The 22756-nt window shown below is 36.6% G+C and overlaps 1 protein-coding gene and 1 non-coding gene across 9 annotated transcripts in view; one reads left to right on the top strand and one right to left on the bottom strand.

Moving 5' to 3' along the window:
* MAST2 (microtubule associated serine/threonine kinase 2) overlaps positions 1 to 22756 on the top strand; it is a 222635-nt gene that overhangs the window by 102672 nt on the left and 97207 nt on the right. Inside the window, exon 1 of one of the 8 annotated variants that reach the window (XM_045035739.1) lies at positions 21646 to 21871. The exons of the other annotated variants lie outside the window; for them this stretch is intronic. The gene's annotated coding sequence lies outside the window, so the exon portion shown is untranslated. Of the gene's footprint in view, positions 1 to 21645; positions 21872 to 22756 lie in introns of those variants that run through there. 8 annotated transcript variants of the gene reach the window in all.
* LOC111562060 lies at positions 20353 to 20460 on the bottom strand. The gene has a single exon (XR_002745119.1). It is a non-coding gene; the product is annotated as a U6 spliceosomal RNA (small nuclear RNA).

A 22756-nucleotide genomic window follows, 5' to 3' on the forward strand; every position in this document is an offset into this window, starting at 1 on the left:
GAATTGATTTATTTTTGTTGTTGTTGTTGTCTGTGCTTTTGGTGTCATATCCAAGAAATCATTGCCAGATCTAGTGTCCTAAAGATTTCCTCCAGGTATTTGCTTCTAAGAATTTTATAGTTTTAGCTCTTATGTTTAGGTCTTTGATCTATTTTGAGTTACTTTTTGTTTATGGTATAAGGTAAGTATCTAACTTCATTCTTTTGCATATGAATATCTAGTTTTCCCAGAATGATATGTTAAAAAGACTGTCTTTACTCCATTGGAGTAAATATATTTTGTATATTTGACCATATATACGAGCATTTATTTTGGGGCTCTCCATTCCATTGGTCTAAATGTCTATACTTATACTAGTACCACACTTTTGATTTCTATAGATTTGTAGTAAGTTTTGAATCAGGAAGTGTGGTATCAAAGAACTAACTTTGTTCTTCAAGATTGTCTTGATTATTTAGGGCTGTTTGTGATTCTATGAGAATGACAGAAGAGTTTCTCTATTTCTGCAAAAACATCATTAGGATTTTGATAGGGATTGTATTGAATCTATAGATCAACTTGGGTAATATTATCAGATTGACCAATATTGTCTTCCAGTGTGTGAACATAGGATATTTTTCCATTTATTTATGTTTTCTTTAATTTCTTTCAGAAATGTTTTGTAGTTTTCTTTTTCAGTGTACAGGTCTTTTACCTCCTTAGTTGAACTTATTCCTATTTTTAAGTTTATTTATTTTGAGAGAGAGAGAGAGAGAGTGCAAGCAGGGAAGAGGGGCAAAGGGAGAAAAAGACTTAAGCATACTCCACACTTAGTGTGGAGCCTGACATGGGCTCAGTCTCATGACCGCAAGATCATGACCTGAGCCAATATCAGGAGTCAGACGCTTAACTGACTGGGCTACCTAGGCTCAGTTGTTTTACTTTCTTGATAGTGACCTCTGATGCGCTGAAATATGTAATTTTGATGAAGTCCAGTTTATTTGCTTTTTATTTGGTTGTACTTTTGTTATCATTACCTAATAAACCATTGACTAATTCAAGGTCTGATTTTTTTCCTGGGCCTTAATACATAAAGGTAACTAAGTAATGACACAGAGAGAGAGTAATGCTATTGAAAGAAGAACTTACTACTTACAGTTTCTCCAGGAGAAAGGAGCATGGCAGGCCATGCAGCCCACATGAAGAAAGCACCAGATTTGGTTAGGAGACAGAAAGGAGCAAGGGAAAAGCCTAAACCAGAGCTTTTATTGGGGTTTCTACAGATAAGGCAAGGGCAGGCAGGGTAGCCCCCTTATGACTGGCTATTTTGAATAACAATGGTGGGTTCTGGACTGTAGGGGTGATTTTTAGTGATCTGGTACTTGGCCCTGAGTGATACAGGGCAGGGGAAATATTGGCTTGATGTGTGAGTGTGATAAATTGGCTTGGGAGTATGGACTCAGGTTTGGTCAGAAGGTTTGTAAGAGGATTTTTGCGTATTCACAAAAACTGGATTGCAGGGGAGATATAAACAAGTTTGGCTGTTAGTTTGGCTCTATGATTAATAAATGCTAAATGGGGGGTGCCTGGCTGGCTCAGTTGAGCATGCAACTCTTGATCTCAATGTTGACTTCAAGCCCCACATTGGGTGTAGAGGTTACTTGGAAAAAAAAAAAAAAAAAAGGCCAAATAGGCAAATACAGAATCTAAGAAAACGGAACAATGTTGTGATGATTTACCTCTATTTCCTTTTAAGAGTTTTATGGTTTTAGGGGCTCTGGGGTGGCTGAGCCTGTTGAGTGTCCACATTCAGCTCAGGTCATGATCTAATGGTTTGTGAGTTCGAGCCCCGCATCGGGCTTACTGCTGTCAGCACAGAGCCCACTTCAGATCCTCTGTCCTCCCCTCTCTGGGCAACCCCCTCAAAAATAAATAACAACATTAAAAAAAAAGTTTTATGGTTTTAGCTCTTACTTTTGGTCTTTGAGTCATTATTAATTTTTATATGTGGTGTAAGGTAAGGATTTGATTTCATTCCTCAGAATGTGGATAGCTGTTGTGCCAGCTCCATTTCCAACTTTTCTTTCCCTACTGAATAGTTTTCTTAGGTGTTAATGAAGTCACTTCATACTCAGAGTGTGGGGAGAATGGGAGTGAGAAAGTAGGAAAGTACATGAAGTTAGAGAAGCAGGGAAGTGAGAAAGCAGGGAAGTACATGAAGTTAGAAAAATCAGTCAAGATCATGGTAGCTTAGACAGGGTGGCAGCAGCTGAGGTAGTAAGAAATGTTTAGGTTCTGGATGTGTTTTGAAACTGACAATATTTGTTGATAGTTATAGTATATGAAAGAAGAATTGGTGGTGACTACAGGATTTTAGGGCTGCATAGCTAGATGAATATAGTTGCCATTTACTGAGCAAGATGGGGAATATGTGAGAGGAGCAGGGGTGTTTTCTTTTACTGTTCTTGGGAGGAGCAGAAGGGGGAGTTGAAAGAATCAGGACTTTGGTGCTTGACTGGCATCCAAGAAAGGGTGTTGATAAGACAATTGTATATATGAACTGGGGGATCAAGGTATGAAATCTAATTTGGAGATACATATTTGCAGATTGACAACATATAAAAGATATTCAAAGTTATGAGATTGGATGATAAACTCCTTAAATGCTACTCAAATGTGGGTCAGCTGACTGGTGGATGGTTATAGAACTGTTACCAATTTGCTGTGAATTAACTACAAAAATTTAGAATAAGCAAGTGATATTGTTGTAACCTTCAAGCATTTGATCATTTTTGTTATTTCATATCTATTGCATTTTATAGTGGTTTGCGATGGATTAAAATTTTCACCTGGTCCTTCACCACAGCTAGTTTGAGCAGCACTGACATGGTGAGTGAGTGAGTCTAGGAAGAACAGATAGAAGGACTGAGCCCTGGGACACTTGAATATTTACTGGTCAGGGAGTGAGAATAATCCATCAGTAAAGAAAATTGGAAAGGAGCAGCCGGTAAGGTTGGAGGAAAACCAGAAAAGAGTGGTGTTTCCAAAGCCACAAGAAGAAAGTATGCCAAAAGCTGCTGACAGGTTATGTAAGATGAACACTTAAGAATTGACCTTTGGATTTAGTAATAGGACATTCCCTATTGGTGACCTTTAGTGAGCAGTATTGGTCAGCAGTGGGTATAGAGCTTGATTCAAATGGGTTCAAGAGAGAGTGGGAGATAGTATTATCTATGTAATATTTGGGTTAAAAATATTTAACTTCAGTCTAATATAGGAAGAAGCAGAGAAGTCCTAACTGAGGGGGCAATCTGTAGAAACTACTGGCCTGGACTCAAAAATGTTGAAGTTGTAAAAGATTGAAAAAAAAAAAAGACTAAGGATGTATTCTAGATTATTGGAGACAAAAGAGACTTGGTGAATAAATGCAATGCTTGATTCTTGGTTTGATGATGGATTTTAAAAAATAGTTGAAGGACACTATTGGGACAATTGAGGACACTTGAATGTGGACTTTTATTCAATAATGTTGTTGTGTCAGTGTTAAACTAACTTACTTTCTTTCTTTCTTTCTTTCTTTCTTTCTTTCTTTCTTTCTTTCTTTCTTTCTTTCTTTCTTTCTTTCTTTCTTTCCTTTCCTTCCTTCCTTCCTTCCTTCCTTCCTTCCTTCCTTCCTTCCTTCCTTCCTCCCTCCCTCCCTCCCTCCCTCCCTCCCTCCCTCCCTCCCTCCCTTCCTTCTTTCGTGTGTTAAACTTCCTTATATGATGGTCGTGTGGTGGTTCTCCCTTGTTAGGCTAGGGATTAATTGTAGATGAAGTATTTGAGAGAGGAGGTGTTCTGGTGTTTACAAATGACTTTCAAGTGGTTCAGCTAATTAACCAAAAGTAATTGTGTGCATATGTGTGCAGAGAGAGAGGAAGAGGAGTAGGGAGAGAAAAAAGCAAATTTAAGTGAAAGGTATATAGAGTTTCATTTAATTATTCTTGCTCCTTTTCTGATATTTTGGGGGAGGAGTAAGTGAGTAATATTATTTCAAAGAGCTTTGGTGAAAAGAAGATTATAGAAATCAGGTGATAGCTGGAAAAGGTCATGGAGCTTTTTTGCCCTCTTTTAAAAATGTAGATGGGCGATATTACATTATGTTTGTATGTCAATGAAATTATCCAGTAGAGAAGGAAAAGTTGATGTGTGAGAGAGGAAGGAACAATTGCCAGGGTGTTTTTGAATAGGCAAAAATGGAAGACACATCTAGGTACATATGGAAATACTGGCCTTAGGAGCTTTGACAGTTTATCCCCAGTAGCCTTGGTTACCTCAGTTTATCTGTAAAAGATTATGCATGTAAAGTATATGGCATAGTGCCTGCGATTAAGCCCTCAGCTCTTTGTTATAGAAGTTAGTGCAATGCCTATTATTAGTAAACTTTCAAAAAAAAAAAAAACCCAAAACAACCCAGTAGTTTATTACTGTTTTTATTATTAGCAGGTCATAATTACCTGTTAGAAGCTGTAAATTCTTCAGAAAAACAAATTAGTGTTAAAACCCCAAAATTCTACCTAGTAAATTGGAAGATGTAATGGGCTTTATTAAATGATCGATGAGTCAGACAGCATCCCACCTAACAAGTAGAGGAAAGCTCCAAAGGGATATAGAAAGGGAAAGGTTTTTAAAGGCAGGACAAGGAAGTTATAAACAGAAAAAAGTGTTATTTATTTGAGGTGAGGTCACCCACCTTTGGGGATGAAAGTGTTTAAGTCAGTGGATTATCTCATATTCCTGTGAGGGATGGGGAGGGCACATGTGACAGATTACCCTTATTGGTGCTGACCAGAAAATTCTTGGCCGATAAAGACTACATTTCTGGGAGAGGTTATAAGAGCAATTAGGTTAGGTATTAAGCCTCAGTTTGGTGACTTGGCCTAAATGATATTTAGGGCCTGTAGATTTGTTTTGTTTTGTTTTGATATTAGATCCCAAACCAAGTTAAATAAACAATAGTGTATCTTAGAAAAGCCACAGGATATTCATGACTGGCTTTGGTCACTTAAGGGAAGAGAACAACTAAATTTCAATATGGGGAAGGAGAAAATCCAGGCCTTCAATGATAAGGGGCTTTGTTGGGGCAAGTTGGTTATGTAAGTTCTCTTGGCCTGGTTCATACCATTTATTTTAGGTGTAGCTCTCTGAAATAAAAATCATTTTCATTTTTAGAAAGCTATTTCATATTTAAGCCCACCTTGATATTTTTCAGTGCATTAAAAAATCTAGTCTAGAATATCAGACCTATCAGACCTAACTCCTATCAGACCTAGAGGAGCTGATAATCTTGTTGAAAGTATACAGGGGCACCTGGGTGGCTCAGTTGGTTAAGTGCCCAACTCTTGATTTCAGCTCAGGTTGTGATCTCATGGATTCGTGAGATTGAGCCCTACATCTGGCTTTGTGTTGATGGTGATGAGCCTGCTTTGCATTCTGTCTCCCTTTCTCTCTGCTCCTCTCCTGCTCACAATCTCTCTCTCTCTCTTCTTAAAAATAAATAAATAGGTGCACTTGGGTGGCTCAGTAGGTTAAGCATCTGACTTTTGATTTCATCTCAGGTCATGATCTCATGGTTTGTGGGTTTGAGCCCTGTGTTGGGCTCTGCACCATCAGTGTGGAGTCTGCTTGAGATTTTCTCTCCCTCACTCACTTTCTGTCTCTCTGCCCCTCCCCCACATTTGCTTTTTCTCTTTCCCTGTCAAAATAAATAAACTTTAAAAAATAAACATTTAAAAAAAAGTAGACATATCTGTGGAAAAAGAATTGAGAAAATGAAGTTCTAAAGTTATTTTTATTTGTTTTCCAAGCTATGGGAGTATTATATTTTGCTTTTCCTCAATTGGACCAGCACTGAATGGCTTCCCTTCCCCAGTTCTGTGAGGGAGGCCTCCTTTGGCACTTCCTTTCAAATAGGTTTTTGTTTGTTTGTTTGTGAATTTCAGCACTGGTAATAATTAGACCCTACACTTTAGGAGTTCAGTGTAAATAGTGTTTATGTCTTTAGTTACCCAGAAAGTAAAACTTTTCTAATACCCATTACAACTTAAAGTAATTTTCCTTATATTTCTTGAAATGTCATTGCTTTATTTCTTTGAGCAGTTAGTTCAGTGGAGGTGAAGAATGGACTATAGGAGTAAAGAGGTAGCTGAAGCACCTGTCATAGTGTGTGTGTTGATATTGGTGACCTTTATTCTTAGAGTCCTTGGGGATAGTTATATTTTTGCATTGTTGGCTTACTCATTTGGGCAGTGGACTTAGACATTGGATATTGGATGAAAGTGAATGCCAAGTGTGTGCAATGATAGGCAGCGAGCAGGGAGGAGTTCCTGGGGCTCAAGGATATGATGTGTCTCACTTTGCCCCTGTGAAACTGACATGTGAAACAGTATTATGTACTTTCCCACTCTGATGCAACTTGATGGTATTTGCCTGGATAAATGCTTCTGGAGAATGTTCTAAAAAGAGATACCACCTGCTACACATAGTAAACCCTTTGTGTTGTATCTGTGGTGCCTGCTATAGGGCTATGGTTTCTCTATGAACTTTGAAAATCAGGAAATTTTTGTAGCTTTAAGCATGTTGAAGGCCAGAGCCATAGCTTTGTGCTACACTTTATAGTCTGTCTTTTTAAAAAAAAATTTTTTTTAACGTTTATTTGTTATTAAGAAACGGAGACAGAGCATGAGCATGGGAGGGGCAGAGAGAAGGGAAGACACAGAATTTGAAGCAGGCTCCAGGCTCTGAGCTGTCAGCACAAAGCCCAGTGCGGGGCTCGAACTCACAAACTGCAAGATTATGACCTGAGCTGAAGTCGAATGCTTAACTGACTGAGCCACCCAGGCGCCGCCCCCCCTACCTTTTTAAAAATTGGGCTTCTATAGGAATTGATTTCACATAGGTACACTATCTCTCTAGTGGGAAGGCAGGAATTGGCAGAGTTTGGCAGGGATGGAAAAATAGTCATCACTAATTTCCTAGCAGGACCCATTTTGTTGTTAAAAAATAGATATGGTTTGTTAGTGACCTGTGAGTATGTGGACGTAGGACTTGAAAATTTTTGAGAGCCCATTTTGTTACTGTTATTTTTAGAATTGCTGTTGTTATGCTAATCATCCTCACATTTTTATCTCTAGACCTCACAACTACCAATTCACTATAATCTACTTGGATATCACAGAAATATCTCAACTTGAGCATTTATAAAACTGAAGTCATTGCCTTTCACAAAAACCTGCTCCTCTCATATTCTCTAGCTTACTAAATGGTACCACTTCCTGATAGAAAACTTTGTTATTCTTGTTACCTTCCTCTTCCTTATACCTATAACTCCTTTCTATTATACCTCAAATATCTCTTAATTTCCTCTACTTCTTTCTACTACCACTGGTATGTCCATATAGTCCAAGCCATTGTAATCTCTTGGCTCTACTACTGCTATAACTTCCTAACTAGTCTTTCTTTGTCTATCACCAGTCTGTCACCCATCTTTACACAATAGCTGGAAAAAAAGCTTTTTAAAGTGCAGATTTGATTATTAGATGTTTATGTGAACTTGCTTAGTGAATTTTTTGTTACTCTTAAGATGATACCTGAAAGTCTTGACATGGTCCATAAGACTATATATACAATCTGGTTCCTGTCTTTGTCTCCATGTTTTGCACAGTATGTTCCCTGGACCTGGAATGCTCTTTCATATTTACCTTGCTAGCTCCTACTTTCTGTCAAATGTCTGCTTTTATCTCACTTCCTTATGAAAGGCTTTTCTGACCTCACCCTTACCTTGCTGTCCCTAGACTAAGTTGGATTTCCCAGAATGTACTTTCATTAAACCCTGTACTTTTCCTTTATAGCTTTTACAGCAGTTGTAAAGAATTAGTTGTCTGTCTTTTCCCACTGGATGATCTGTTAGTCTGCTTGGGCTGCCATAACAAAACACCACAGGCTTGGTGACTTAAATGACAGAAATGTATTTTCTCAGTTCTGGAGGCCAGATGTCTAAGATCTAGGTGCCAGCAGCATCAGTTTCTGGAGAGGGCTCTCTCTCTGGCTTGTAGATAATGCTTTTTGCTGTGTGCTCACATGGCCTTTTGGAGGGGAGTGGGAGGGGGGAAGGGTATGTGTGTATGAGAAAGATTTTTTTTTCCTGCTTATAAAGCCACTAGTCCTTTCAGATTAGGGCCCCACACTTATGATCTCATTTAATCTTAATTACTTCCTAAAGACCCTATCTTCAAATATAGCCACATTAGGGGTTAGGGCTTCAACATTTGACTTTGGGGTGGTAGGGGTACTGTTTGGTCCATAGCAAATGGTAAGTTCCATGAGGTCAGGACCCATGTTGTATGGGTATACTCTATCCTTGAGGCCTGGTATAAAGTTTAATACATAGTGGGCAGTTAGGCCTGTTCCTAACATTTGTTTGTCCTGGAACAAGAACATAAATAGAGATATTAAGTTAGATTTTTATGTAATGCTAACAAATTGTAAAATAAAACACCTTCTATTTTCCTATCCTGAGACATACATAGTTTCATAATAACAAATTACAAAAATAATTGTGTGAAGCTGTTGGTTTTTTTTAATGTTTATTTATTTACTTAGAGAGTGAGCAGGGGAGGTGCAGAGAGAAGGAGAAAGAGAGAATCCCAAGCAGGCTGTATGCTGTCAGTGCAGAGCCTAATGTGGGACTTGAGCCCAAGAACTGTGAGATCAGGACCTGAGCCAAAACCAAGAACTGGATGCTTAACCGACTGAGCCACCCAGGTGCCCACCCGTGAAGCTATTGATTTTAAAAAATGAATGTGATATTTTGTCTAACTCAATATTAATGAGGCAGATGTTGCAGCCAGTTCAGAGAAGTGAAAGAAACATAGCTTTATATGTTTAAAGAAATGTTGAACTATATTTATAAATGGTTACTAAACTGGAGTTTTCTGTGGGGAGAAGGGAAGTCATTTGAACCTCAGCTCTACAAAATTTATTTATAATATCTATAGACAAGAACTGTTTGTATCAGTATCAATTACCTATAACTTACAGAGTTGGAAAATAGCTGAAAGGCAATAAAAGGCTAGAACAAGTAGTGTATTCTCTAAACAGTACATAGTTTCCCATCAGATGATTGTTATCTCTTCTTTGCTTATTCCAAGTTTCCTTATAGTCTCACCCTTTTGATCTAACGCAATCTCAAATATTATTCTTGATCACAAAACAAAATTGGTCTCATTAAGTTTGGCTTGGTTATTTAAATAGGGGTAGCAATAATGTTAATTTTTCACGTTGACCTTTTAAATTTGCTTTTCTGGAAATTTTGTAAAGAATCTCAGATTGAACTTTAAAAGCCTCTATTGTTTTTTTCAAATTTTTTTTAAGTTTATTTATTTATTTTGAGAGAGTGTGAGCAGGGTAGGAGAGAGAGAAGGGAGAGAGAATCCTAAGCAGGTTCTGCACTGTCAGCTGAGAGCCTGATGTGGGATGTGAACTCATAAACCGTGAGATCATGACTTGAACTGAAATCCAGAGTCAGACCCTTAACCAATTGAACCACCCAGGTGCCCCTCTATTATCTGTATTTTGAGTCTAGAAAGCAAGCTTAAGAAATATGCTGTATTATATTTCATCAACAGTACTGATACATTTGGGTGAATTCTTCTTTTCTCAGTATCCCCCAAATGTCCTAAGGGTCCTGGGCCTTCCAGGAAGTGACCTTCCTTACCACCTAGAAGGGTGGACCCTGGAAAGCTAGGTACCAGGGCAGTTTTCCTGGGAGGGTTTTGTAATTACTGGTTCCATAAAGTCAACTATAGTTCCTTAAAAGTGGCTTATTATACCTGATTAAATAAGTAAACATCATTCTCAAATATGACATTTCAGACAAATACTTTTTGTGTAACTTTTTTTACAATGATATTTTAAGGGCATTCAGTAAGTAAATTCAGCAAGACTTTCTCAAATCTCACTGGGGAGAGAGTCTTTGAGAATCATGATTCAGGAATATTGCATTTATAAAAGCAAAGGTTACTAAATTTTTTAGAGTTTAGATAGCTTAAGAAGGAAGAGAGCAGGCTTCCTTACATGTCTAGAAAACAGACATTAAGACAGTATTCCAAACAAATCACTATAATCATCTCTCATTAGTTCATTTAGTCCTGTGTAATTAATTTTCATTTCACTGGGTTTAGTTTAGTGGTCTGCTTCTCAACTAAAAAGAGTTCTGGAAATTCTGACTCAGTCCCGTGGAATGGTCTGGAAGTTGTCCAGTTGTTCATGCAATGGTATCAGAAGCCTGTACCCAAGAGTCTATTCTTTGAAGTGTCAGTAGTTTGAGATACCTGCTACAGTTCTTTTCCAGGGGGCTCTGAGACCATCCTTTATTAAAAAACAAACAGATTTGGCTTCTAGTTTATTGCAGATCCTTCAGATCCTAGCATCTGTGTAAAACAGAATCTGTCTGTAGATGACAAAGACTTAAAATAGCTGTGGTCAGTTTATACTGGTAATTTTTAAAGGTGAAAGGTCTAATGAGAGTTTACAACATGAATAATGCAGCTAACCAGCAAGTTCTTTCTGTGTCATACAAAAAGAATAGTAAAGCCAATTCAAAAACGTTCTAACAAAGTGTCTCTAAGAGTAGTTCTTTTCAGGAACTGTCAAGGAAGACAGTGAATATTATAGCTGATTTCTAAAACATGAATGAACATAATTTTTGCAGAGGAAAAAAATCTTGACATATAACATATAAAATCTTATGGCATAATATGTGTACCAAGGCTATACTAAGGATCTCAAGTAAAAAGATTTAGTAAGTCTGGTATAAGTCCTAGACATCTATCTAGAAGATTCAAATTTTAAAAGTAAGATTGTTACCAAGTAAGCATTTTATTTATTTATTTATTTTATTTTTTGAAGTTTTTTTTTTTAATTTAAATAATCTCTATACCCAACATGGGCTTGAACTCATGACCCTGAAATCAAGAGTCTCTTGCTCTTCCAACTGAGTCAGCCAAGTGCCCTATTAAGCATTTTGTTTTATTTACCTGTTTTTTATTTTTATTTATTTTTTTAATGTTTATTTATTTTTTGAGAGAGTGCATGTTGAGGAAGGGCAGAGGGAGAGGGAGAAACAGAATCTGAAGCAGCCTCCAGGCTCTGAACTGTCAGCACAGAGCCTGATGCAGGGCTCAAACTCACAAACTGCGAGATCATGACCCGAGCTGAAGTCGGTCGCTTAACCAACTAAGTCACGCAGGTGCTTCTTATTTTTACTTTTTAATTTTTTTTATTAAAAACATTTTTTTAATGTTTATTTTTGAGAGAGAAAGAGACAGTGCGAGTGGGGGAGGGTAAGAGAGAGAGAGAAGGAGACACAGAATCTGAAGCAGGCTGCAGGCTCTGAGCACAGAGCCCAACACAGGGCTTGAACCCACAAACTGTGAGATCATGACCTGAGCTGAGGTCGGAGGCTTAACCTACTGAGCCACCCTGGCGGCCCATTTACTTTTTTTAAGTTTATTTATCTGAGAGAGACAGAGTGAGAATGGGGGAGGGGCAGAGAGGGAGGGAGAGAATCCCAAGCAGGTTCTGTGCATGGTCAGCGCAGAGCCCAGTATAGGGCTTGAACTCATGAAACCATGAGATCATGACCTGAGCTGAGATCAAGAGTCAGTTGCTTAACTGACCGAGCCACACGGGCACCCCCCAAACATTTTAGTATATGTGCTGCCAAAGTGAGCACACCCCCCAAACATTTTAAATAATAACTCAAATTAAGACTGGAAACACTAAACTCTTATTTCCCAAAATCTGGCAAAACACCATTGGGACTTGTAAATAGAAACCTTATGTATAAAGAGGGCATTGACAAATCTCTAAGAGGAGCTTCCCATAAATTATACAATGTTTAGGATATTTATGTTAATTTTACCTGTCCAAATTTAAACTAGGGAGGGCTGAGCGTCTTTTCTGATTTGAGAACTTTTCTCATGAAACTTATCAAAAGTAAAAAAAACAAATCTAATTATTTCTAGTACATTTGAAAGGACACCTTGTGATTTTTCCAGGGATGCTATGGGATGTCTCTAAGATAGCTTTAGTTAGTAAAAATATACTGAAAGTTTTATTGTTTTCTATATTTAGGATCTGATTTTGGGAAGGCAAACCTTCAAGGAGTTGTCAGTGAAAATGCTTAAGATAGGAGTGTTGGTGCTTGAGAAATAATACCCAGGTATTTTACCAGGGTGACAATAAAACATTTTAAAATGAGCATTGAAGGTAACCAATTTTAAATAACCACAACTTTTTCATGAGGAGCCTTTGTTTGTTTTCTTAAGTAATTAAGGACGTAATTAGTCAGTATAAAGCAAAGAAAATTATTCTAATAAGACACAAAATAATTGCTATCTGGGCATATTACACAGAAAAAAAAAAAGAATAGCTTTTAATATTGTAGGTGAAAGCGATAAACTGTAAACCAGGGAAATTGGCCCATCAATACTGAACAAACTTAGCTAAGATTTTAACCAGTTCATAGCTTTTCAGACTTGTGGCGTGGTATTATAAACCATGGCAAATAAAATTCTCTTGCTAAGTTTTTTTTTTTTTTTTTAAATTTTTTTTTTCAACGTTTATTTATTTTTGGGACAGAGAGAGACAGAGCATGAATGGGGGAGGGGCAGAGAGAGAGGGAGACACAGAATCGGAAACAGGCTCCAGGCTCTGAGCCATCAGCCCAGAGCCTGACGCGGGGCTCGAACTCCCGGACCGTGAGATGGTGACCTGGCTGAAGTCGGATGCTTAACCGACTGTGCCACCCAGGCGCCCCTCTTGCTAAGTTTTGTTCATTATTTTCCTTTATATTCTGTAACATATTTACAATTTACTTGAGGACAGTTCTTAGGGGGTCATCAAGGTCAAATTTAATTAAAAAATTTTTTTTAATTTATTTAAATTCACATCCAAATTAGTTAGCATCTAGTGCAACAATGATTTCAGGAGTAGATTCCTTAGTGCCTTTTATCCATTTAGCCCATCCCCCCTCCCACACCCTCTCCAGTAACCCTCTGTTTGTTCTCCATATTTATGAGCCTTTTTTTTTTTAATGTTTATTTATTTTTGAGAGAGAGAGACAGAGTGCGAGTGGGAGAGGACAGAGAGACAGACAGACAGAATCCAAAGCAGGCTCCAGGCTCTGAGCTGTCAGCATGGAGTTGATGCGGGGCTTGAACTCACAAACCGCGAGATCACGACTTGAGCCAAAGTCCGATGCTCAACCGACTGAGCCACCCAGGCGCCCCAATGAGTCTCTTCTGTTTTGTCCCCCTTCCTGTTTTTATATTATTTTTGTTTCTCTTCCCTTATGTTCATCTGTTTTATCTCTTTTTTTAATTTTATTTTTTTATTTTTTAAAATTTATATCCAAATTAGCATATAGTGCAACAATGATTTCAGGAGTAGATTCCTTAGTGCCCCTTACCCATTTAACCCCTCCTGTAACCCTCAGTTTGTTCTCCATATTTACGAGTCTCTTCTGTTTTGTACCCCTCCTGTTTTTATATTATTTTTGTTTCCCTTCCCTTATGTTCATCTATTTTGTCTCTTTGTCTCTTCATGTCCTCATATGAGTGAAGTCATACGATTTTTGTCTTTCTGTAATTTCACTTAGCATAATACCCTCCAGTTCCATCCATGTAATTGCAAATGGCAAGATTTCATTCTTTTTGACTGCCGAGTAAATACTCCATTGTATATATATACCACATCTTCTTTACCCATTCATCCATCGATGGACATTTGGGCTCTTTCCATGCTTTGGCTATTGTTGATAGTGCTGCTATAAACATGGGGGTGCATGTGTCCCTTCGAAACAGCACACCTGTATCCCTTGGATAAACACCTAAGTAGTGCAGTTGCTGGGTTGTAAGGTAGTTCTATTTTTAGTTTTTTCCCTACTGTTTTCCAGAGTGGCTGTACCAACTTGCATTCCTAAAATGATACTAACATGCAGTGCATTTATCATTGCTATCTTAAAATGAATCAATAAGTAAACATTTAAAAATGTCTCAGACTGTCCAGCCAATCATAGTCAACCCATAAAATCAAGAGCTAATAATAATGTTTTGAGGTGCTAAGTTTTGAGATTATTTAAGTATGTTAAAGATGTTTGTGTCCTCCCAAAATTCAGATGTTGAAGCCTATCCCCCAATCTTCTGGTATTTGGAGGTGGGGCCTTTGGGAAGTAATTAGACTACCACAACAATCAATATGTAGAATATTTTTATTACCCAAAACATACCTTGCATGGTTTTGCAGTCAGTTCTCCTTCCACCCTTGGCTCCAGGCAACCACTGATCTGCTTTTTGGGGCTATAGATTAGTTTTGCCTATGGCAGAATTTCGTATGTGAAAATCATACAGTATTGACTCTTTTGTATTAGGCTTCCTCATGTTCCTCAAGTACTCCTGTTCATTTTATTTATTTTTTTAAAGATTTTTTTAAATGTTTATTTATTTTTGAAAGAGACAGATTGGGAGTTGGGGAGGGGCAGAGAAAGAGGGAGACACAGAATCTGAAGCAGGCTCGAGCCTCTGAGCTGTCAGCATACTGCCCAACGTGGGGCTAGTACTCTTGTTCCTTTTAATGATTAGTATTTTCTTGTGTAAATATACCACTATTTGTTTGGTAGATATTTGGGTTGTTTCCAGTTTTTGGATATTATGAATAAAGCTGCTATGATCATTCATGTACAAGTCTTTTTATGGACATGTTTTCATTTTTTTGAGGTATATAACTGCGAGTGGTCCAGCCATTAAAATAGTACTCTAATCATTGCTACCAGCAATGGGAGTAGCTTAGCCATAAACAAACCTAACACAAAACCTGATTATATAGAGGAAAATTAAACTTATAAAAGTAGAGAGTCAGCAAAGTTCAGATTGCCACTTAAAATTTACCTTTAGAAGTTAAGAAAAGATATGTGTGGGCAGCCCACATGAGGTACACTTCTCATCTGTGGCTCTGTGAGGTGAATCCATTGGGCATTTTGGTGGAGGACTTGCAGTACTGTTTAACAGGTAACTTTCCAAAAAAGAAAATCATGGCTCTTATCTAGATATAAAATGAAAACATTTAAAGATTAAAAAAAAAGCCTCATCACTAATGAGGGAATCAGATGTTATAACCAGTTATTAATTTTTTCCATTATCAATATTTATGATTGAAAGTTGGCAAAATATCAAGGATCATAATTTCATTAATATTGTCCCCATATTGATACTCATCTGTTTGAGCAATAAAGTAAAGGCAAGCAATTCATAAATTGTTAAAATGCCTATACTTTTCCTTGGCTTTATTTCAGCAAAATCACTATGTTGTAATTAAGATTGTTTAAAATAAATGGTATTATCTTTATGTCAATTATATCTCAATAAAACTAGGAAAAAATGTTAAATAATTCATCAATATTTTATATTATATATTGAAATTGTATTTTGAATATACTATATTACATTAAATAAGATATATTAAAATTTAAAAAATTGTGTTATCAAGATAACAAAAATTGTTATCTTGTTACTTTGATCAAAGTAACAAAGATTGTTATCTTTGGCGCTTTGAACAAGTGCCAAATTAACTTTCTTGAGACATTTTATTTCTTAACATTATTAAAAAATAAGTTCTATTTAGGGGGTGTTTATTCTGCTGCAGATGAACCATGAATTTTGCACATCAAACTTTGTGATGGAGTTTCATAAATAATTGTCATCATGGAAGATATTGCACAATGTTGTAATATCACCTTATAAATTACTATCACTTTTATTGCAATTTCACCATTTCTTAAAAGCAACGTCTAGGGCCTTATAACATTTGTTAAGTTCTTCTTTAATCTTTTCAGTGCTGGGATATTATAAACAAAACCAACAATAGCAGTATGTTCATACTAAATCTTAATATGTTGCTGGTTCCAAAGTAGTCTATAGAGATCAGTTTAGGATTATTTGGCAGTGACTCTTCTTTATAGTCATGTATGGTGAACATAATCTAAGGTGGCCCCCATGGTTTCCTTCTCCTCTGGGTGTTGACACATTTGTGTGTTGCTCCTCCCTTTGAATGTGGACACTACCTTTGACTTGCTTCTAACAGAACAACAGGACATAGTACAGGTGATGAGATATCACTCCTTTGACTATTTTATTGTATGTAAGATTCTGTAGTTAGTAGGCTCACCATAGAGACTGTACTTGTTTGATGAAGTAGGAAGCTATGTTGTAAAAGCCCATGTGGCAAGGAACTGCGGTAGCTTCAAGGAGGTGAGGTGGCTTTCAGTTGATATCCAGCAAGCAGCTAGGGCCCTCAGTTTTACAACCACAAGGAAATGAATTCAGCCAATTACAATACTGGGCTTAGAAGTGGACTTTTCCCCAGCCTAGCCTCCCTTATGAAAATACAACCTAGGCAACACTGTGAATGTCTCACTTTGTGAGACCCTAAGCAGAGGACCTAGCTAAGCTGTGCTTAAATTTTTGATTCACAAAAACTGAAATTAATGAAAGTTTGTTTAAAGTGGCTATATTTGTGATAATATGTTATTCGATAGAAAATGAATACATGATACAGATGTACTTATTACATTTTCTTTAATTTCTGTATATTGCAATGTCAGTTTCATTACATCTGGTATGTGGAAATTCTTTTGACTAAATTATTTTTAATCTTTTAAAAGGTGAGAGAGCCAAACTGTGAAACAGATTTCTTTCGTTTTTGTCTCCCCATCAAATGGTAAATGTTAAGTGTTTAAGTTTCTAAAAACCATTACATAATTCTCCAAAAATGGTTGTATAATTTTATACTCCCTCTAGTGATATTGAGAGTTCTAGTTGGCCCACATCCATACTAACACTTGTTATGGTCAGACTTTAAATTTTAGTCATTCTAGTGGGTGGGTAGTGGTATCTCACTGTAGTTTTAACTTGTATTTGCCAGATGAAAAATGATGTTGACCGTGTTTCTCATGTACAAATTGGCTATTTGTATATCTTCTTTTGTGAAATGTGTGCTCTAGTCATTTGCTCACTTAAAATGAATTGTGTAGTTTATTATTATTACTAAGAGATGTTTATACATTCCAGATATAGATCTTTTGTCAGATAAATTGTGACTGTATTCCTCCGGTCTATGGCTTGCCTTTTTCCTTTGAAAAATATTTGCAACGGTAACTTTCAAAGAGCAAAAGGTCAACCTCCCTGGTGGTCTAGTGGTTAGGATTCGGCGCTCTCAAAGAGCAAAAGGTCTTAATTTTTATATTGTTTAGCTTGTGAATTTTTATTTTTTGTGAGTTCAATTTGTGAGTATTCATCCTATGTACATCCAAGAAATCCTTGCCTGTCCTGAGATCATGAAGATTTTCTCCAGTGTTTTCTTCTAGAAGTTCTGTAATTTTAGCTTTTACATTTGGGTCTTAGTCCCTTTTGAATTATTTTTTACTTTAAAAATTGTGATAAAATACATATAACATTTAATTATACACATTCTCAAGTATACAATTTAATGGCATTAAGTTTATTCACAATGTTGTGCAACTATCACCATTATATTTCTAAACTTTTTCATCACCCCAAGTATAAACTCTGTAGCCTTTAAGAAATAAGGCTTTCCCAGCCTCTGGTAGCTCTATTGTACTTTCTGTCTCTATGCATTCACCTATTACAGGTACTTCATGTGAATAGAATCACACAATATTTGGCCTTTTATGTCTGGCTTATGTCACTTAACGTAATTCATTTTGTCCATATCTTAAGTCAATTTTGGTAAGATATTTTTTGAGTTTTTCTTTTTTAATTTTTAATGTTTATTTATTTTTGAGAGAGACAGAGTGTGAGCAGGGGAGGGGCAGAGAGACAGAGGGAGACACAGCATCCAAAGCAGGCTCCAGGCTCTGAGGTGTCAGCACAGAACCCGATGCCGGGTTCGAACCCACAGACCGTGAGATCACAACCTGAGCTGAAGTCGGACGCTTAACCGACTGAGCCACCAAGGTGCCCCTTGAGGTTTTTAATTTATGTTATTGGCATAAGTTGTTCCTGGTATTCTCATTCTTTTATTGTCTGTTGAAGTGTTGCGATAGCCCATCTTTTATTCCTAAGAATGGTAATTTGTGTTTTCTCTCCTTTGCTTCTTGATTTGTCTTACTAGGAATTTTTTTTTTTTTTTTTTAGAGTAAACTCTACATCCAATGTGGGGCTTGAACTCACGACCCCAAAATCAAGAGTCACAGGCTCTAAACTGACTGAGCCAGCTGGGTGCCTCTGTCTTACTAGGATTTTTATTAATTTTATTAATATTTTCAAAGAACCCACTTTTGGCTTTGTTAATTTTTTCTATTTTTTCTTTTCTGTCATTGATTTCCTTTTAGAAACATGTCCTAAACCATTGAGGCTGCCTCTAGACCTCAGGACAGGGCTCTTCTGTTCCCACCCCCACCTTTTTTTTTAATTGAGATATAGTTGACAGACAGTGTTTTAGTCATTGATTTCTGCCTTTACTTGTATGTATTCTTATATTTTGATTTTTAAATTTTAATTGGCTTTTCTTTTTTCAGTTTTTAATCTAGAGGCATAAATTTTATTTTTTATTTTTTTTATTAAAAAAAATTTTTTTTAACGTTTATTTTTGAGACAGAGAGAGACAGAGCATGAACGGGGGAGGGTCAGAGAGAGAGGGAGACACAGAATCTGAAACAGGCTCCGGGCTCTGAGCTGTCAGCACAGAGCCCGACGAGCGGGGCTCGAACTCACAGACCGCGAGATCATGACCTGAGCCAAAGTCGGACGCTTAACCGACTGAGCCACCCAGGCGCCCCTAGTGTAAGCATTTTAATGTAAGCATTTAAAGCTATAATTTCCTTCTAAGTGCTCCTTTAACTGCATACTATAAAGTTTGATATGTTGTGTATTCATTTTAAATTAATCTAAATTATTTTCTAATTTCCTTTGTCATTTCACCTTTGATCAATAGCATATTTAGAAGTGTGGTTTTATTTCCAGATGTTGGGAAATTATGTAAAAATTGTAATTGATTTTGAATTCTGTTGTGTTCAGATAACATACTTTATAGGATTTCAGTCTTTTGAAATTTCTTGAGATTTCTTTTATGGTCTAGCCTGTGGTCTTTCTTGATGTATGTTCAATGTGTGTTTGATTAGCTACCCTGCATTCTAACTAGTGCCTTCTCAGCCTGGTGGAACTACTATATTTTGCTTGAACTGTAGCTGTCTGTACCTCTGTAAGAAAAGTGTTCCCAAGCAGAGGGCTGGGACAACTGGGATGTTTCCCCTTTTTCTGGGTTTGCATTTTTGTGTTGCCTTTTCCCAGTGCCTGAAAACTACTGCTTCGTATGCTTTGTCTAGTTTTATGGGGCTTTGTAGCAGAATAGCTAGTTTTGTTCTCCTTCATACAGTTTGTCTAGTTTTATAGGGCTTTGTAGCAGACTAGCTACTTTTGTTTCCATAACTCTCATAATTGCAGGTGAAAGTTTGACAGTCTTAATGCCTAAAATTGAGAGTTTTTTCTTAGTTCTCTCATAAGTGAGAACCTGTATTTTGTTTCAAGTTAATGAAAGTGTCATTTGTACTTTGTCATTTTCCTCCTTAGATAACTTATTACATATAACAAAGTTGTTTAACATGACTTTTGTCCCTGTTATAATCTATAGAACTGAGTTATATATATATATATATTTTTTTTTTTAAAAGTTAGGTATGATTTTTCTTACTTTTTCCAGTAAAATTAATCATTTCAGTCTTTATTCAGTCTTGCTAGTGACCATTTGTTTCATCATTTTTCAACCAGCTTAAATCTTTAGTCATTTTAGCATCAAATTTCAAAATAATTTACATTAAACCTGTAAGTTTTTCTTTATTTTCTGTGATCACTTTGCTGTTAAACCACAGGAGGAAAAAAAACACCTTTCTACTTGGCTAAACATTAGATAGATAATATTAAGAACAATTATACACGCATCTATATTGGCATTTACTTCTGTTCTTTGACTATGATGGCTTATTTCCTGTTTATTCAATCTTTTCTTTAGTGCTAATAATTGTATGTGTGCCTTCTGTGTGCAGTGAAGTTTGTTGACTTTCGTTAATTTTGTTTTTTAATTTAAGCAGTACAACTTATTTGTAGATTTTTTATTTCTTAAGTTCTACTTTCCTGCTTTTTCTATCTCTGTCATGATTATATCTTGTACTCATTATTATAATGATCTATAGGATTTAAAAAGAAAATGTAATTGTATTCAGAGAGTATCAAGTTTGAATATATATATTTTATAGTTTTCAAAAATATATTGCAAACTATAAAAACTTGTGTGTCATCCTTGCCCAGGGGCCAGCTAATCTTCTCTGTATCATTCCAGTTTTAGTATATGTGTTGCCAAAGTGAGCACAAGTTTGAGTATATTTTTATAAAAATATAAAGTAAAAAATTGAAAATTTTCATGCTTTTAAAATTATTTTGTTTTTAAGTATTTTAAATTATTTACCCTAAATTTAAGAATGTTGTGATTTTGGGGCACCTGGGTGGCTCAGTCGGTTAAATGTCTGACTTCAGCTCAGGTCATGATCTCACATTTCGTGAGCTTGAGCCCCGCATTGGGCTTTGTGCTGACAGCTTGGAGCCTAGAGCCTGCTTCCGATTCTGTGTGTGTCTCTCTCTCTCTGCCCTTCCCCTGCTCACACTCTGTCTCTCACTCAAAAATAAATAAACATTAAAAAAATTTAAAAATTTTGTGATTTCTGGATACATCTGAGTATGTATTTTTTTTTAATGTTTATTTATTTTTGAGAGAGAGAAAGTCAGAGGGAGAGTGAGAGAGAGAATCCCAAGCAGGCTACGTGCCGTCAGTGCCTGACATGGGGCTCGAACTCATGAATCATGAGACCATGACCTGAGCCGAAATCAAGAGTTGGACACTTAACTGATGAGCCACCCAGGTGCTCCTAAGTATAGTTTTATAGATAACATTTTAATTTTAGCATTAGCTACACAATTATCATCATAAAAAATTAGCCTTTGGCCTTACATATGTTATGTCTAGACCTGCACATAAATAAACTTACTGGTGATATAAATTCCTTAATTCTGCAGAATGTTCCTCAGCTGCCATGTGCTCTGGTATGAATACTGAGGTAAATGATAAATATCTTTAGAACCATGAATTGGAACAGAAAGAAATTAAGTAAATAGTTGTTGGGTTGTATTTAGAACCATACTTGGATTAGACAAGAAATCTATTTTATTCACGTTATCTGAGAGGAGGAAGGATTTGACAGGTTAATTAATTTGTCTTTTTGCTTACTTCTAAGGCCCTTTGCTGTTCAGATACTTTATAATCTCAGCAGAATTCTCTCTGAAGTTTGCAGTTTCACAGTCCATAACAGCAATCTGACATGGTTGTCTTCTTAAAAAATACAAAGGAAGAAACATGTGGGCAACTGTTTTCCTGAGGTTTGAACAGTGTAAGTCATGAGAATGGATTTTTAGGGTTCTACTTTGTCAGTACAGAATTGTAAGTCACAAGTGTGATAGAAGCAACCCATTTCTTTAATGAATTTATTTTTGTGTATTTGTTATTTTGCAGAACTGCTAAAGTGAGAAGCCTGTGGCAGAGACCCTTCTTGCCTGGCCTAAGGGTAGTAATGCAGTTGATAAATAGTTGTGTGAACAAATAAGAAAAAGCAGATGTTTAATCTTCCATACCTCACATTGTTGAATGCTATCCAGTCCCAGGGAAATGTTAAGCCCTCCTAGTGCTGACACAGCCACAGGAATATTGGCACAAATGTATTATAATGCCAGTAAGTATAAAGAAAGTGCTTTGTGTGGGGATGTTAAACTCTGGGAGTAAGAGTGATGCCTTCTTTGGGTTAGATGAAGGACATAAAATATGACTCCCATTCTCTAAAAATCAAATATTTTCTAACCTTTAGCATTATTTAAGGAGCTCCATGCTCTGCCTCCTCTCCCAATTTATTATTGCACAGCAGGCTAGAGAGAAGTGTATTTGCTGCTGTTTCAGAATCATCTGCTGAAAGGTATTTATAGCACAATGGTTCATTACATTGATTCTAGAGATTACCTCAGTTCACCAACTTGGCTGAAGACAGGAATACTTCTGGCTAGCATACATAGTTCATATGTAGGGTAACTAGGTGCGAATATATTGAAGAAAGGGTACTTTCTGCTTACCACTGGCATGATTTTAACATCCTCGTGCTGCCTTCTTTTTTTTTTTTAATAATGAGAATAATAATAGCGCATATATTATAGGACTGTGATGAGGACTACCTGGGTATTATGTGTAGTGTGCTTAGAATAGAGTCTAGTACATAGTAAGTACTTACAAATGTGTAAATGTTCGTTGCTGTTATGTCATCATTATATATTACTATTATTATTGTTCAGGAGCATGGGCTTGGGTATTAGAGATTGGACAATGTTGATTAGAAACTTAAGGCTGGCCTTAACTTAGCCTGAGATGGGGATAGACCATGGTTGGTTTCTTAGTTGTGGGAGTGTGGGCTTTTGTGACTGACCCTGATAATTACTTGTTGAGAGGTTGTAGATTTCAGAGTGTTTCCATTTTCATTAGGACTTATAGAAAACAGGGGATTCTGAAATAGGAGCTGTGAGAGCCAAGTGATGGACTAGTACATGGAAGGAAGAGTGAGTGTCTGTAGCTA

The sequence above is a fragment of the Felis catus genome, chromosome C1 (genome assembly GCF_018350175.1).
Source record: "Felis catus isolate Fca126 chromosome C1, F.catus_Fca126_mat1.0, whole genome shotgun sequence".
NCBI lineage: Eukaryota > Metazoa > Chordata > Mammalia > Carnivora > Felidae > Felis > Felis catus.